Genomic DNA, 4775 nt, shown 5'->3' with positions numbered 1-4775 from the left:
CCATAACTATTTTGCTATTGGTAAAATATATTGGAAAATAATTTTTGGTAAGGAGAATGAGGACTATAAAGAATGTTCTTATCACCATTGCAGATTAAAACATCATCACTACAAATAACTTGGCAGGTGAGGGATGTCCTTCTTCAAGTTAATTGATACTGTTACACTAACAACCACATTGAATCCTAGAGCTATCATCACTTCCCATCCATTTAAATTCATGCAAATGAAAATGAAGATTACTCTTCTACATATCTTATGCCACAACAAAGAAAAATATAGAATGGTTTAACTTCTTCATTTAGAAATCTACACACAACAAGAAAAGTTTATCTTTGGCATTGCTTGTATGGTGTGACTTGTTGGCATTTGATGATTGGTGATGCTCAATACATGTAGATTCTTAGGAGTTATCATTGATGGAATCTCAATTAGCTGTCTTGATCCAGTATGAAGATTTTTCTAACCGATGATCTAGAGTATGTCTTTTGTAATCAGTCTACCCGGTAACACTCTGTTGACATTTCTCGAGGTTGATCTCACTTCCAGTGAAGTAGATTTTGTGCTCGGTGATCAAGATTTATTTGTAAAGTACCTAGAGATAATAATCATTCTAATTAACCCTCCGATATTGATTTTTGCACTTTATTGAAGATCCAGTATCTGGTAAAATAACAAATAGGGTTATTCTTCATATGTGTTGATGTAGCATGTATTTGATTTCTCTTAGTTAATTTTGAAGATTGGTAATGTGTTTGATGTGATTGAAAAGACCTATAGGAACTGTGTGATTGTGTGTTTAAGGTCCGATGAAATTTTTTGATAAGGATTGAAGCCAACTTGTAGCTACATATTTCATATTTTCCTATCTCATGAAGCCGACATGAAGGAAATTGATTTCAGTGTATGCGAATATATAAGACCGATTTGGTTAATGTTTTTTTGGTAATGATGAAGATGTGGAATTTTTTTTTATAGAATTTGAGTGCAGTTTCACTTGCACATATTTTATCTCTATTGATTCGGTGAGCAGAATAGAGCAGAGTAGAGTAGACAAGTAGATTAGTGACATCAGATCATTTACACTTAAGTGGAACTGATTCCTGACATATTTAGATGCTATTTACTAGTTCATTTCTTATTGTGATCTTTTGTAAATAGTTGTAAGGCAATTTGCTTGAATGCAAGTGCATTCCCCTTTTGTAATATTATTTTTCTACTAGCCATAGTGGAATAATCTTGCGGATTGAAATCCCATTGTGTTTTTCCCATTTGGGTTTCCACATAAAAATATTGGTGTTATGACTTTTTCACTGGTTGTTTTATGTTTCTACATTTCAGTTTCATGCGTATTCTTTTGGTGGTTTAAAGTTAAATCAAAAAACTCAAAAACTAGTAGAACACTGATTCACCCCCCCTCGTAGTGTTCCTTGATTCCAACAATTTTTATCATAGCCTAGTTCCTCCGAAGAATCCTAACCGCTTGAGGAAGGTCTAAGAGATTGAATCAATGGATTTTGATTTTCAGAGACAGCTTAGTGTGGCACTTGAGGATCTTGATACAAAAAGAAATGAGATCAAATCCTTAAAGAGAAACCTGAATGCAGCTAAAGACTTCATTAATGACTTGAAGGATCAAGTAAACACTTCAAGGGAGAAGAGGAAAGAGTTGATAGACAAGCTGAAGGAGAAATAACATCAATGCATGGAGAATCGAGACAAAGTTGACAAGCTTGAGAGAGAGAATGTTGTGTTGAAGAATGAAATGCAATCCATTGTGATGAAGTCGACTAAGGAGATTGAATACTGGAAGATGAATGCAGAGAATTTGACATAATCATTTTAAGGAAAGAGCAGATGAATTCTTTAGGCTTAGCTATGAGAATGATTAGTTAAAGCTTGAGTTGACACAATCAAGGAATAATGCTCAAGAACTTGAGAGATAGATTGTTACCCTAAGAGATGAACTTGCTGCTGCAAATGAATACAAAGACAAATTCAATGCTAGCTCAGAAATGCTTGATGAGATGTTGGAAAGTTAGAGACATGGAAAATAAATGTGAGGACTTGGATTTGAGAAAGGCAAACCCTCCAAATCTAGACAAAGCAATGCAAAACCTAATCCCAAGAAGAGAGAATCTTCCGATAAGATAGCCTAATGCTCATAAATTCAATGGTAGATTCTTTACTTTCTATAAATTTGGTCATATGGAAAATTAGTACTGCAGAAGTAGGATGAATAATGGAATGATGAATAACATGATGAACAATGGTCATACCTTTATCGGTCAATGTTTCAAATGCAACAATTTTGGTCACAAATCAAACATGTACAGAATGATGAATAAATTTTAGAATAAGAGGTGTTTTGCATGTGGAATGTTTGGACATATCTCTAACCAATGTAGGATGAGACCAAACTAGATTAACTTCAAACCTATGTAGAGAAATTTTGTCTGTCATGCATGCAATAAACTAGGTCACATTGTAAAATATTACAGAAGGAGAAGTAATGGTCCAGTGAATCAAAGTAAATCATATGAGAAAGGGAAAGAGCAAGTAGAGGAAATTAGAGATCAACATCAGAAAATGTGGGTGAAGATGAAAGATTCTGCTATAGCAAATGGCTCCACACCTAAATCTAGTGATGGAACATCATCCGGTAACTAGGGCTTTTTGCCTTAGGGGGAACTCTTCATGCAAGTTCTAAAGAACCCCTTCTTCAGAGATCTACACTCGATTATGGAAGGTTGCAGAAGGCTTAAATCATATATGCAGATCTTATCCAAAAGATTTAGTAAATATTTGATGCTCTGGTAAGCGACTTCGTGAAAATAAAGGTAATCGGTTGCAACATTTATTACAATTTAAAATTAGGTTTTTAAATATTAAAAGGGCATTTCAAAGATTTTTTTTTTCACAATGCGATCAAGAGAAAGTGAAAAGTAGTAGAGCAAAGTCACTTGGAAATCTAAACAACAATTACAATGATCCTAAAGAGAAATCCTATGCCTAGTTGCAAATTGAGGTATTTATCTATTTCAAGCTATCAATTTTTGAAAAAAGCCTAAGCTCTCATTGGCATCAGTATCTGGAATTGCTACCCCACTGGTTGTGGAACTCAATGATAGGGCTCGACCTATTTTGAAGAAACATCCTTTCAAATCAGTCGAGGATGATATGAAAGGAACATTTTCTCCTTTACCCTACAACGTTCTTCATAAAGAGGACATTAGGGTATATATCCATTATGAGCTTGAAGAACTCAGTAGCGCTGACATGTTGACCTTGTACAACAATCATCTGGCAAACAACTTGGGGAATATTAAGCCAGAATATTAGTATTTACAAGTCAAGGGTTTCTCTTAATTCATACACTTTTTGACATTTGATGAGAAAGAATGGATGTGATACATAGTCAACATAATTCATGATGAATTTATGTGGTTGGATAAGCCTTACAAGATCACTAAGAAATCAATCTAGGTCATGACTTGTTTGAGCAAATCCGGTGAAGTTCCTAGCTTAAGGAAAATATCAAACAACACTGTGATTACCACTAATGGTTCTCATTTTGAAAAAAAAGAAGTGACAAATAATTACATTCTAGAGCATGATGTCCAGTTTGCATCAATGGTGGTTGGATATAAATTATACTAGTCAAGCAGAGAAAACTCTATCTTTGATACAAAAATATACTTTGTATATCAGATGTTGAAGGAAGATAAGAGGTATAATTTATGTACAATTCTCTTGAGTGAGTTGCTTAGCAATTTAAAGAAAATAAAACAACACAAGAAGCACACCTTTATGTTTGGCACCCTTATTATCTGTTTGGCTCTATAATTCATGAATGCAATCCCCAATGTTTAAGGAAAGGTCCATGGGCCTATGACAAGCTGATTGCTATGCAAATCAAGGAAGGTGTTATTGGGATTGGTGATGACACAAGAGGATAAACACTATGTGGGGTTATTTCAAAACTTTTCAAGACACAATGAAGAGTAGAGAAAGAATCTCAAAAGAGAGTGGAGAAGTATGAGAAAATAATTTGCTTCATGGTTGACAAAAACCAATGTCTAATGGAAGTCGTTGTTCTAAGGACTGTGTGGATTCTTCCAATGGGTTATTAAGTTAATGCTACTACCCTTAATGCCTATTCTCAACATATGTTGAGCTATCCATTTGATGAGAAAGAAGAAGATTCAACACTTTCAAAGAAAAATACCTAAGTCTACATCAGAAGTTCTCTAAACCCACCTGTAAAAAGAAAGATCGGAAAGGAGGTAGAGGTAGTGGCAGAAAATATGGGTCTGACTAAAGAGGCATTGGAAAGAGCCAAATCTTAGAATATCTTGAGAGAAAAGGGTGTGATGAAACCTCAATCAAACTCCATGCAACCCAAGCCTAGTAAATCTACACCTGTATCTAGTGTGAAGAAATTGGTACCTCCACCTATGCCCAAACCAACAATACCTGTCGATGGAGTGGAGAAGAGGAGAAAAGAGAAGCCTTCAAGGAAATATATTGTTGCTGAGGAAGAGACTAAATTAGATAAGGAGGTCAAGGAAATCAACAAGACCACTACCCATTATTGGGTATTATGGAAACCATTTGGTGATTTCGCTCCATCAAAGAAGGCTAAAAACCAGAAAGAGTCATCCAAAAGAGCCAGAGGGAGAAATAGGCAAAATCAGAGATTGATGAAGCCTTAGAATCTTGTAATGTCAAGATAATTCCTCCCAAGTCCTTAGAAGATTTAAAGAATGAAATCA

This window comes from Cryptomeria japonica, chromosome 5 (assembly GCF_030272615.1).
Source record: "Cryptomeria japonica chromosome 5, Sugi_1.0, whole genome shotgun sequence".
NCBI lineage: Eukaryota > Viridiplantae > Streptophyta > Pinopsida > Cupressales > Cupressaceae > Cryptomeria > Cryptomeria japonica.
The sequence above is the reverse complement of the archived record's forward strand: the minus strand, read 5'-3'. Positions refer to the sequence as shown.